This window comes from Myodes glareolus, chromosome 23 (assembly GCF_982192425.1).
Source record: "Myodes glareolus chromosome 23, mMyoGla1.1, whole genome shotgun sequence".
Taxonomy (NCBI): Eukaryota; Metazoa; Chordata; class Mammalia; order Rodentia; family Cricetidae; genus Myodes; species Myodes glareolus.
This window is the reverse complement of record NC_142048.1, coordinates 25,489,546-25,503,680: the sequence shown is the minus strand read 5'-3', so window position 1 is coordinate 25,503,680 and position 14,135 is coordinate 25,489,546.

Genomic DNA, 14,135 nt, shown 5'->3' with positions numbered 1-14,135 from the left:
CTATAACGCTCAAGTCCACAAGTTGTTTAAGCTGAATGACAATGCTGCCACTAGCATCAGGTAAGTGGTAAAGCCAGCAGCTGACACACCCTGAAATCAGAGCACGGGGCACAGAACAAGCTGCCCTCCACCCATGCCCCTCATTATAAAAATGAACCACACAATTCAATACTCTGATGAGAGTGTCGGTTGTTTTCCTGTGTGTCTGCTGGCTTGGGGTTAGAAAGTGCCCTCTCTGAGGAACAGGAGATACTTCTTTCTCCACCACTGGGAAAGCTAAATATAATTAGTGGAGGTACTGTGTAAATTGTCCAGGACACATGTTAGATCCCGAGAACGAGGAGATAATTATCTTGAAGCCATGACATGTTGATCATGATTACATTGAAGGAAATGTCTCATCTTTGCTCCACCAAACGCCAGCACCTGTTCTAACCCTGCTAGTGAAAGAGGCTACCGAGAGAAGGATTCGTGTTTTAAGGAAAAATTTGCACAATGAACACACTAATTCTAAGCATGGAAGAGCGTCCAGGGCAGGGCGACTGTGTGCTCATCTGATTATTATTGCTGGAGAGATGAGAGTTGGGATCAAACTAAATGAGAATATTTGGGGAGATGCTGAGGCAAGGTATCAGTATCTTTAGCCATTTACTCCATGAGTAAAATGATTTTTGACATTATAAGTCAATCTTTATGAAATGCCTCAAAATAGAAAAAAATGACATTTTATATTATGCAGTAAATATTATTAAAATGTCTTTCTCAAAGTCTTGACATTTAAAAGTAATTCTGATGTTAAATTTTAATTCTACACACAAGCCCCACATAGTTCTTTAGATATGTCATGGAAATTTCGAAATGCCAGCAATATTATGATTTTTGAGAAAGAGAAATATAAATATTTTTCACTTTGGGGGAAAAAAATGAAAAAAAAATCAAAGGAACTTTAGAAAATTTCCTGAAAGTTGTAAAGCAAAAGCCACATTAAAATTAAAATAATAAAAAATCTATACATTGAAACTACTTTTACAACAAAGCTACTTCCATGAACTCTGGAAAAGCACATAAAAATTTGGCAAAACACAGGCCAAGAGAATGGAACCAGGCAAGAATAGAACCAGGCAAGTCCATGCATAGCGAGACCACGCATAGCAAGGCCACGCATTAGATCCCAGGTGTATGCACACCAAACATACATGCGAAGATACGACCAAAGAAGGCTCGTTCTCATGTAATACTGCTAAGAATACTCCTTGACTATTCTCTCACAGAGCCCAGTGTTTTGTTTTTTTTTTTTTAAATGCAATGAGTAGCCATGTGGACAAGGCTGCCTCTGCAGTCTAAACTCCTGCCCAGCCTGCTATTAATGAGATAAGATCATTTGCATAAACTGTCCACCCCCTCGGAGTTCAGAGGTAATATTTTGTCACGTGGAGAACTAACTCTAGACAATTATCTGCTGAAACAGCAAATCCTCTCCCTAGTAGCACGTCTTTGTTCCTTGACTCTGCATTAGAAAAAAAGAAGAAGAAGAAGAAGCAGCAGCTATGCTAAATATTAACTTGTGCCTCTTTGACCCAGATTCCCGAAAAGGTATCAAACTGGGGAAAGGATTCTTCACGGGGTCCACAGCACCGCAATTCCCAAAGATGGTTTTAAGAAAAGATTCCTTTGATGTTTAATAGAATCAGACATTTGGACTAAACCAGCCCGGGCTCTCGCCTCTATCACTGCCACCACTGCTAACAATTATATGCTTTTGGTGCTCTGAATAATTCAGTTTCATCTGTTCTACTCGGCGTAAAGACAATGTGCTGACGACAAGGTCACTTACTTTTCCTTCCCCTACTACTGACTTTTCCAACCCGATACTCGTCTGGTGGCATGATATACCTGGTATTTGACACGCTTCCCCTGACAGCTCCCCAACAGACATCAGTCTATTTAGCTCGGGGTTTGGAAAATAAAATAATAAGGGTGCCATGGAGTCCCAGACTTCCTCCACAGTAATAAACACAGGCTCGGCATGTCCCCCTTCCCTTTACCCCAGTGCACTGAACATACCTCAGCATCACCTGACTGTGTAATACTGAGCGATATCAACCAGAAAATATACTGAAAATACTGGACTACTTAGGTACCAATGGTGTTGTATATATAAGACACAGTTTAAAAAAAAATGAAAATTATAATAAGCAATTTACGGAAGATTAACACCTGTTAATATACCTCTCTCTGGGGTCATCTGGGAAATCTACAAACAGAATCCTACAGCCTATAAATCTCAGAGTAGAAAGAAAGCTGGCCAGCAGGCAGGGCTCGAATTTCACTCATTCATTTCCACCTGAAAGTGATACTGGCCAGTGGAGAGAGGCAGGTTTCTGTAACCTGAAATACAACTCTAACCTTAACTTTCTATTTAGATCTTTTAACTTTAATTAAACTCTCTCCTTTCTTCAAAGCTCCGGTTTTATAAAGAGGACTTTTTTGACTGATTTTAGAAGGCGAGAAACCACAGAATGGACACTTTCTTTAGGCAGAAAAACCATGGTGCAAAGTTGAAGTGATACGCGGAGGATGTAACAGGACCATGGTCCCACAAACCACTGAAAGCAAGAAGCCAGATGTGTGTGTGGGTTAACACTTCCCGTACTGGTTTATTTTTTTTTAAGTATTTTTCTATATTATGAGGGGAAAAAGACAATAGCCTATAACAATATCTATTGTCACCTCACAAATCATTGCCTATCAGCGTGTTCTTTTTTGCATCCACAAAATATTACAAACCAAATCTCAGATGGCTTCTCACATCGCTATCTATCAAAGTATTCATTTGCGTTTCCTGATTCGTGGCAATTTTGGAGAATGCAAATCGGCTACTGAGATTTCTGATTTCAAACAACCCTGTACTGGACAAGATGGTACACACCAGTAATCACAGCTCTTTGGAGGCTGAGGCAGGGCTGTGAGTTCTATGCACACCTAGATGACATAGGGAGACCCTGCCCCAGTAAATAAGGAAGCTAACTCATCAAAAGCCTAGCGTTATGAGAAGACTCAATTGATTAACTCTAGCACCCCACTTCCGAAGCAAAGAGGACTCACTAACATGATAAAAGTTACTCAATCCTGGTGACTGTATTGAAAATTGACCTGCTAAAACCATTTTACCACATCTACGTTGATCTCAAAAGTGTGTTTACACCTTTCATTGTTTCAATGCCACCTCCTTGAAACCAGAAAGAATGTCAAGCTGGGGTCTCTAGAGGAACCACATGGACAAAGAGTTGGGCAAAGTGCACACTGGGTTGGGAAGACAAGGACTCTTATGACCATTGTCTTAAATTTCTTCAATTTAGTATGAAGAACAGTACTATATAATAAATGTGCATTACCTTTATCTATGTAAGAATTACTGCTGTAAGTGTTTTAAAATTAAAAGCAAACTTTTTATTATTATACCTACTGTTGGGTGGTTGCTTTGTTCTAAGATATGGTCACAAGTACCCTAGGCTGGCCTCAACTCATGAGGTAGCTAAGGATGACCCTAAACTTGAGATCCTCCTGCTTCTCCTTCCTGCATGCTGAGATTACAACTTTTTTTTTCTCCACCGTGCATGCTTTACAAGGTGGTAGGGACTAAAAGTGGGACTGTGGGTTCAGGCAGTCACGGTAGCTGGGTTCCATTCTGACTTCTAAAATTGAAGGATTTTTTTGGGGGGTGGGAAGGTAGGGAAAATGTCATTGCTAGTTCAGCTGAGGTCAGTTTTCTAAAGAGCCAAAGTTTTCAAGCCATTTAAACAGAAGAGTCTCAGCTTTCTGCGGACCCCAATACCGGGCAGAACTGTCATTGTTCGGCAAAACTGACAACGGACGATGGTAACGACAGTTCTAGTTAGTTCTTTATTAAAATAATAGCGCACGAGCCGTACTACCGATATGAGCACCGAGGAAGAAATATGAGATTACAATCTTATCCAGTTTCTTCTCCAGTTCTACGACAAAATTTTAGATTTTACACTAAGGGAAAAAAAAATACTGGAAGCCTACTCCTGCGTTCCCTTACTGATGACAGATTCATACTTCTCAATTATCATTTTTACATATTATCTGAGCTGAATCTGTTGGAAACAATGCAGACCTCTGGAAAGAGGGCCCCTGAAAATTCTATCTTTGTTTTGTGACTAGGCCATGAAGACAAAGGGAGACCGCCATAAAGGGGAAGAGGAAATCAGAACCAGCCAACCAACAACAAAACACCTCCGTATAAAAGCCCAACCTCTCACCGCCGCCCTTGAGATAACCTGGCAGTGACCCCTCAGACAAGCCCCTCCTCAGAGTTTAGGGCTCCACATGCCCGCGGGAAGACAGCTGGTAGTGCCCTAAGAACTCCTGAGGTCTCATCCAAAGCTACTGTGGCACTAGGCAAAGCATCTTTATAACCAGGTGTGGAAGAGTTCAATCCGAGTCCTGTAAAAACTTCGGTCTTCAGGCAGAGGCAGGGGGATTACCAATTTCAGGCCAGTCTGGGCTTTAGAGAGATGCTGTCTCAAAGAGTAAAGGGTAGGTGGACAGCTCAAGACAGGATGCTGGCCTAGCAAGCCAGAGCCCTGGTTCACTCCTTGCCACTACAAGCAAGGCACCAACAAACTACAATTTCTAAATGTCGTCTTAAAAAAAGAAGAGAAAACATTTTCCTTAGAGATTTTTTTGAAAGATAGTATCAACAAAGATAGTATTCGATTCTAATTAACACCTTTTGAATTAGAATTGATTGTTAAATAGCAACAAGTATTGTATCATCTTGGGCCCTTGACATGTCAGAGTTGTAGTTAAATATAAGATTCTCTTTCTCTGTTCATCTGTTCAGGAAACTATTCAAGGTAAAAAAAGAAAAAAAAAGGACACTCTGGTAGTAGCATTGTCTTGACTGGCCCAGTCTTGGCTATATTCTGTCAAATTCAGAGGGAGACAGTGTATAATGGCCAAAATACATTCCCAAGAATACAGTCTTAAGTTTTTGTTCCTGTCCATTCTATGGAACTATCTTTGAATGTATCTGTTATTAAAGTGACAATTAAAAAGATAAATGTATTAAATATTTCTAAATTGCAGGAAACTCTAAACTATCTCCTTTAACCATTGAAGATTGATTGCTATACCCTGCCCCAGTTTACTCAGAATGGTTCCTATTAAAGAAAAAGGTATTTTTCTTTGTACTTACAGCTTCATTACTTCAAGCTGTGGAAGAGACTAGACACTAATCTTTTACTCAGTGAGATTTTTTTACTTCATTCAAGATGGCTAGCAAGAGTTTATAGCAGAAATTCCCCAAGATGGAAGAGCAGAAGACACTCCTCGGCTAGCGCTTCCTAACCCTGACTTCCTAGTACATCTTAGACCTAAGAGAGGCACCGAGTCCAGTGCTTTGCACACTGTGACCCTTGTAGGGTTGTGAGGCTGCCACGTAGACTTCTCCCTTAGCATCAAGAGAACTCTACCGTCCTTTCCCAAAGGTTAAAAGGGATTGCGGACTCCCTTTTCCTAGATGATTCCCAAAGGATTTTAACAGCAAATACACTCTTCACCTGGTCTGCAGCCTAGCTGGAAGCTGTACCAAGCTATCTGGGCAGGGTTCCGTGCATGAGCGCGCAGGCATCCATGTGTGTCAGCGTGGGTACCCACATGCCACTGCGCACGCATGAAGTCAAAGGCCAACCTCAGGGTTTCGGTTCTCGCCTTCCACCTTGTTTTGAGACAGTCCCTTCATTGCTTTCTGCTGCATGTTTCAGGCTGTCTGACCCAGGAGCTTCTGGCGATTGCCCTGACCTCCTCCCGTCCATCTCCACAGAGGGATGAGTCTGTGTGGGTTTTGCAGACTCGCAGTCGGGCTTCCGCTCTAGCACGGCAGGTGTTTCTACCCACTGCACCACCTCCCCATCTTCAGAGTTCGTGTTTTCTGCCATAAGACTTGATGCCTGATCCATGTGCTGAAATAAGGCTCATGACGGAGAACACGAAGGTGAAAAAAAGACGGGTGATTGTTTTTTTATTCAAAGACTCAATTTCACATTTGGTTAAGAATATATATTTCTCCCATTAAACACAGGAAGTGTTCTAAATGTTGTGGACAAAATTTTCATTCTGTGTAAGGAAGAGAAAAATTGTCAGTCGTCTTTTCTCTTCTCAGCCAAGGAAACCCTGGTGCATGAGTGTGTAACATGATGGCCGGCTTGTTGGGGTATCTGTCCTGCCCGGTATCCCACAGCTGGCAAATCCCAAAGAGAAATCACACACAGGACTCCATAAGGTTATAAACTGATTGGCCCATTAGGTCAGGCTTCTTATTAGCCCTTGTAACTTATATTAATCCATTACCATTATCTATGTTAACCATAATGGCTCAGTACCTTTTCCAGCTGGGCAACTTACATGTTGCCTCTTCGGTGATCTGCGCAGGAGTGGCGGAGGGACCTTCTTCCTCTGTAGCCTTATTCTAGTCTCATTGCCCCGCCTCTACTTCCTGTCTGGTTGACCAGCCTATACTGCCTGCCTGGCCAATCAGCGTTTTATTAAAATATGATTGACAGAATACAGACAATTCTCCCGCATCATGAGTGAGCCAGTGAACATGAGTAGAAAGAGAGCCCTCCAGATACCCGACAGCCATAACATGCTGAGCAACTCCTCGCTGAAAGTATCTTCACAAATTTTAAAAAAAAATATATGGGACCTATGGGTTAGCTCAATGGTAGAGTTCATACAAGATCGTGGGTTCAATTCCTATCTAAGAAGCAAAAAAACAAAACAAAATAAAACAAAAAACCCTGAAATGGAAGCTTCAGGGTGAAGGCTACACACAAGGGGAAGCCCTAAGTGAGAAGCAGTCCGGATTGCTGAAAGGCCTGAAGTCTGAGAAGCCTGTCATCAGGCTGGGGATGGGGTTCTGCACACCCACTTAGGCTCCTTGAACTGAGGAAGCTGAGTGGAACTCAAGCTGATGCTGGAGAAAGAGAAGAAGCTGAGCCTCGGCCACATGTGGCATCAGAGCTGTTTTCACAGCCCTGGTGAACCTTTGATAGAAGGATGACATCAAAACGGCTAGGAAACCCGGAGGGCCCAGTGGAACCACGAGTGAAAGCGTTTCCCCCCGGGGACTCCGCAGGCAGCTGGAGTTCTCAGGCTTCTTGCTGAAGAGGAGCGCGCAGGGAAAACGTACAAAGCAAACCGAGGAAGCAACCGCTGTGGGTTCTCCACAACAGCCAGAGATCACCTCTGAGAGCTGTAGCAAAGCAGACGGCTTTAAAGGGGATGTTTGGACGGAGACAGACGACAGAGATGGTATCGCAGCTCCTTATTTTATACATTCAATAATTATGCTCCTTGGAGCAGCTCTGCTTCACTAGCGTTTGGTTGTCGAGGCATCACCTCCTTGTGTCACCCAGGTATGTCCTGAGCCTGAGATCGCCTGGCTTCAGCCTCCAGAATGCTGCAAATACCGCCCTACTACCCTCTGAATGGGTGACGTGGCGTACCTGTTCATCTTAGGTCACAGCACGGTACCCATAGGAAGATAGGCAATGTTGTCAAAATATAACACACACATGATGCATTTTACTGCACTTCCGGGGTACGAAGAGGTTGGTCCATAATTTATGTCAAAGATGATACTGACAATAATTGTAAATAATAGTATAAGCAATAACTATATCCACACATATAGCTGCATAAGTGTATTAAATCTGCCACGTTCAACACAAATATTTTAAAAGCCCGCGTGGAAAGGAGAAAAAAGAAACAACTATGTGGCTCTGATCAAAGAGCTGAAGCAACTCAGGCAAGTGTAGATCATTAAAGAGAGAGAGGCTGCGATTTAAGTCAGTGAAGGAGGTTTCTCAGACTAGCCAGGAGCCTCACATTCTGGTTTGTGCAATGCGGTGAGAGATTTCACTCACTCTCTGGTCTCAGACCTGAGCCTCGGCCCCTCCCTGACCTGATAAGCTGTCTGTCTTCTGCTTTGAAGCTGTGGGAGCCTAAACAGGGCTTCCCAGGGCCTCTTCCTGTCTGGCACATGAATACACCCAGGGACCATTCAGCACTTGGCATAGGCGTTTGCCTTGAATCTCCCGTGATTCCCAACCCTGTTCTAGCACCACCATGCTGCACACAGTATTCAACTGGCTTCCTTCTCTACTTATGAAAGCCCAACTGTGCTGCACCAGCTTGTTACACCGAGTTAACCAAATCCTGAAATGTCACAAGAGGCAGATATTCGTCCAGCTCCTTCCATCTTGCACACTAAGGACTTCTGGTAGTGAGAAAGGTAAGATGAGAAGCCACTGGTAGAGTTGGACCAGCAACGGCAGCCTCTCTAGCACCTCCTCCGTCACTTTCCTGACTGAGCAGCGAAAAATAACATGAGGATGTATAATGGGCTGTGCACATGGCAGCTCCAAGAGATCCGCTTACTATTGTTCTCATTTTGAGTGGAGGGAGGAGAAACGCAGAGAGACTGCACGCACACACACACAAAGTCACCCCGGCTAGCGAGTTTCAATTGGTCTCCAGCATGCACAGAAAAATGCACGTGGCATAAAAGGACAACCAGATCAAGAGACCAAGCAAAGTGGCACCATCATGGCAGAGCCTGAGCAGAGAGGGATCCTTCAGACCAAATGCTGGCCGACGCCCCAAGTTGTGAACACTGCCTATGCAACATTTCATGACTGTTTAAATTGAAGCCCTTTGAAATTTTCCTCGGGTGCCTAAAATTTAACATTCCCTGCTGAGCAGCGTTTATTGACGGAGATGGACCACATGGCACAATAAAGAAAAAAGGGAGTCACTTTGTTGGCACCAAGTGCAGTTTTGCTTTCAGCAGGAGGACATGTTCCAGAGCATGGTCCCCTTTATTTTGTCATCTCTTCGCAAGGCAATGTCACACTGCTTAAGTAACTCACTGGTCCCTGGGAGACATCTAGCAAAATAACTCAGCTAGCAAGGTCTATACTATTACAGGCGAAGAGTAGCTATAAAAATAAACAATAATAACAACATTCCTTTTTATGAACAGGAAGCTTATTATTCTGTCTACCTTCGAGCAACCCACATCCCAAAATGTAGTGTATAATTTTACTTCTTAACAGTTGTCATATTGAAGAATGCTTGAAAATACCCAATTTCCCCACGACAGATGGAAAAGAAAACAATAAAAAATGCAAAAAAAAAAACCCAACATAAAACCCCCCAACTCTACCTCTAAGAACATACTTGCCTAACATAAGGTTTCTCTGAAATGAGATATTTTCACCGCAGGAAAATCTGTGGATTTGGTTCGCGATGCTATCTAATCTTGCTGTGAATATTCAACATGGACTAATCCCACCAAACTCCATCTCCCTCTGACCACGTTGCTGGATCCCTCAGTCTCCCCCCAGCCTCGTTTGTACTTGCTTTTAAGACTGTCCCAAGGTAAAAGGAGCTGACCTTACAGGAAAGCTCCGTATTAAGACCTCCATTTCATTTGCAAGTCAAGACAGGACAGCTAGACACAGGCACAAAAGACCGAGCAAGCTTTCTGTGACTGCTTCTTACTCCTTCCCCATGAGAGTGAAAACAAAGTTTACACAGCTCTTTCTGTCTAACAAGGTAGGATTGTAAATAACACAAAGTTCCATTCATTTTTATTTTGGAGACTTTATGCATATCGGAGGAATATCAAAATATGCCAAGCGGAAAAGTCTATATATACACAGACTAAATACACTAAATATGTCACTTTGAAAGATAATAGGCGTAAGATAAACAATGGAAAATCAGAGAGCCTAAGAAAATTTAACTGACAATTTTCATTGAAACGTTATTTCCTCCAGGCAAATAACCAAGTTAAATGCCGTGCATTATTTAAAGCAATTGGACAGCAGTGTTTAGAAATATGGCAGTGATTAATTCACTTTGGGTGGGAAAATACCTTTGATGATTTTATTAAAAATTCGTTGATAGTACTATTTACTGATTCTTGGCATTTGAACAAGTGATACACCGCAGGTCCCTTCTGGTGGGGACAGCACTCTCGGAAAAGAACTGAGTGAAGTTGTGCTTTGCAACGCACTATCTATCACAAACGTCCATCTCAGAGCGGGCCGGAGGGTCAAATACCCTAGGAGAGCTCTTCAAACACGATGTCACGTATGGTTCCCTTCACTTCTAGGCCCTCCGCTTGATCCCAGGTCAACGAGAGACACCTGGTTTTGACTGTGGAGGGCAAAAGCCGCCAGGTCCTGCGCTAAGTGGCAAATGGTGTGTCCATCGCTCCAGGAGTATGGCAACGTCTCTCAAACTAGGATTGTGAGTCTGCCCCGGAAAGACCCCTTGTGCCCCTCGTAAAGCCCGGTAATTTGGGGGCACAGCAAAATTCATGACTCAGAAAGGCCTTGCTTCATCAGCCCACTTAAGGAGAATCCTTGGCGCTCTCATACCTAACAGCTTAAAAAAAATAAACAAAAATAAAGCACTTAATGCCCTCTGGGATTATTGTTCTCTTAAATATTGCTGCTACCTCCTCCTCCTCTCCCCCTCCCTCGTTCCCTGCCCCCATCCCTCTCCCTTTTTTCTGGGGTTAAGGAGAACATCCAATGCCTACCACCCAACTGCCACTGAACTATACCTCAATCTCTTTCCTACTTAATCATCACAGCAAATACAAGTGTCTTAAGAACAGAGATTATTCCACTTCAGTCCCAGGGCTCAGTCACATGCCTTCCTTTCTCTCTCTGTTCCCCTCTGCTTTTCCTTGTTGGAGAGTGGATAACGGAAGGTCAATCCTCACTCACATGATGTGAAGTGACGACGAACCCAGCCCAACAATCAAGAGTCAAAAGAAAGGAAAATACTAACACCAACGAATAAATATGGGTGCTCTTGGCTTAAAGTCTGAAAATAAGCAAACAAAGAAAAAACCAAAAGCTGTCTACCGTCTAACTTCCATTTATCATACTTGCTATGTTAACTTGCAAAAAAAAATTGTTTTGCAAGTATCTTATATCAAACATGAGCTAGTTATCATTAAATATGTAGAGTATCTGTATGCAAAAACACGTATCAAAAACAAAGCAGAAGATAAGTGATCAGAAGGCTTTACTTTGATGTAACTCAAGTAGGATAGGAATGAAAGACACAACCCAAGTCCCACCACTCTGCCCACCTTGTTTTCTTCACCTAAACAGGTCCCCTCTCCAGTTGGCCTCTGTCTATTGAAGGTGACAGACCCATCAGGAGCAACTCGTTGGTGGCCATGCCAAACACTAGCTCTATCTTTAGGGATTGCCACCAGCAAGGACTTCTGCCTCCTCAGAATGTCTCCTAGCCCTCCTCGACAACACACTGTCCGCAAAGTATTCACAAAACCCTTGGTAAAGATGGCCGGAGGACTGCAGTTAAATACCAGCCTTAACAGCAGCAATACACCGAGCCTGGCTCAGGCAAATTAAACACCCATCAGTTGAAACATTTTCTGAGCCAGCTCTCTCCAGAAGTTTCTTCTTGGGCTCCAGGAACCTTATTTCAAGCATCTTATGCATTCGTTGGAGCCTGTCCCTGCATCCTTCCTTACCTTTGCTTTGCCCTTCTCATTTGCTCTGACCTCCAGCAAGGCAGGTTCCCAATGTGTTGCTTTCACACTAGTGTGGATTCCTGCCCTTGCTTGAACAAGCCCACGGGTGGGAGAAAGAACTCCTGAATGCACTCTTGAGAAGATGCCGCTCTCATTTAAAGCATTAACAGGAGAAACATCCTTCCTAGAAAGATATCTATGTTCTGGCTTTAATCTTTACAATACAAAGCTCTTTAATTAAACTTAAACCAAAATATTTTTGTAAAGCTCAAATTTCCGAATTGGCATTCCTTCGCATTTCTCAATTTACACAGTCCCTTTGTCAGGAGGAAGCAGGGTATTCAGAACCTGAAATTGCCTTGTGTTGAATGTGGCCTGCTCCTCCAGTCTGAATAGGGGAAAGCCGAGCTCTCCAACTGTTTTTGTCCTGATTTCTCTCTAATTGTTCTGCACCTGCCTTCTAACAGAAAGTACACATTTCTTCCTCTTACAAGCAACATGTACTATTGAGATGTGGTACAATCCGCAACACCTTCCTGGACGATGTTTCAGAGAATATTTAGTTAGAAGGAAACAAAGCTGAGACTTGTACCCATATCATGTTGTCGGCTCGCTCTCAAGAAAGAGAAAGTGTTTGCCCCCATCAGACTTCTTAGGGCTTACACCCCTCTTTCCTTTGCGCCTGTCAGGTATCGGTGTGGAGAGAGAAAAGCTCACTCTTAGGAAGTTCCTCACGAGCCTGACAATGTCAACTGAGTACACTTAGGGTTATGCCCTGGCTATGCCATTTCTGGGCGCGGAAGTCCCTCTGCCTGCTCTGCTTCCTTAGCTGTAGTGTGAGGAGTAGGGGGTGAGGAGTAAGGGGCACCTCTGGCATAGGGCTGCTGTAGAAGCCCAGTGTATGAACTGGCATGCAGAGGGCTAGTTATTTTGTCTAGAAGGTAGGTCTGTTTCCATCACTGGTTACTGAACCCTTCCCTCCCTCCCCATCCTCACCGTCTCTTCTTTTTAGTCTCCTCGCCTCAAAAAATCAATTGCGTTTTACAAATTTAAGTCAGAACTATCACTTGGCAGTTTAAAATTTGTGCAGGCCATATAGGAGTCAAAGCAAGGGCTCTGTCACCTTGCTTCTGCCTCTCGGGGACAACATACCACTCAGTCACACTATTTCCCATTCCTCTCTGAGTACCTACCACAAGATGGTGTAACTTTGGCCAAGCCTATTGGCTTTTGCTCTTCCTAGATTCTCTGAGAACATGGATCCCATCTATCCTGTTCAATAAATATTCACCCAATAAAGAGGACTCACAACGATGATCACAAATGGCAACCATTGAACCAATTATAATATTATATTTGCGTCTAAAAACTCCCTATGGTATTTAAGTGACTTGCATCTACAGTAGAGTCTTGGTTTAAGACTGACATGACATTTTGTTTTTTGGTTTCTGTTGTTGTGTGTTTTATTGCCGCTTTTTGAGCCTGGAATTCCACATTGTTGACCTCAAACATGACATTCTCTTGACTTGGGTTCCTGAGTGCGGGGATTACAGAGGTACAACTTTACACCTGGAAGGATTTTCGGATATGTTAATCTTTACTAACAATTTTCTGCTTCCACCTTCCACTCCCAAAGAATCAGCTTTGGGTTTCTGTGTGGTGGCCTCTAGCAGACTTTCTCTACTGTCAATTTATTTGCTTATTGTCAATTCAGTGACATTTACGCATGAGCAATGCATACCGGCAATGCAGCTTTGGTTTATACAATACGGAACAATACTTTTAGACTGTAGGGGGAATTCTTTGACTTATCTCTCCATTATCACTGAGTTACCGTCTCAAGAATGGAGATGAATGACCTTCATTTAAGTAAGGCATTATTTTGGAAAAGATTACACAACAAATATCTTCACTCAATATTTGCAAAAATTAAGCCTATTCAAGGCTGGGAAGGGGCTCATTTAGTAGAATGCCTGTCTCACACACTCAGCCGTGAGTGTGAGCCCTACATCATACAAACTGTTTCATGTTTGTAACTACAACACCGAGGACTGGAGGCAGGAGCATCAGAAGTTCGAGACCGTATTCATATAGTTTCAGGCCCTCGTGCACTACATCAGACCTTGTCCTTTCTGCCGTTCAGCCTTGTCCCATGACTAGGTTCATGGGGGAAGAGCTGACTCAAGCTTGTGGTTTAGCTTGTCACTGAATAATTCATCCCGTGTTGTTCTGTTTATAAGAGAACCCTGTGAAAACGAACCACAGTTAATCAGCTTACAATGGCCACCAAGACCCAGCGAGGGCAGAGCCACCTTCTATGTTCATGCTCTTCGTAAATTTACCTGGCAAATCCCTACTGCATTTGTTTCAACAGGAAAAAAAATTAAAACTAAAAAAAAAAAAAAACCGCATCTCAGAGCCGAGATTAGAGTTTTAGACCCTCCTGTGTGATAATCCTTACTCTGACATTGGCTTCCTTTGTGGGGTTTGGAAATCAGTTTTCTTCTCTATAATACAGGGATAA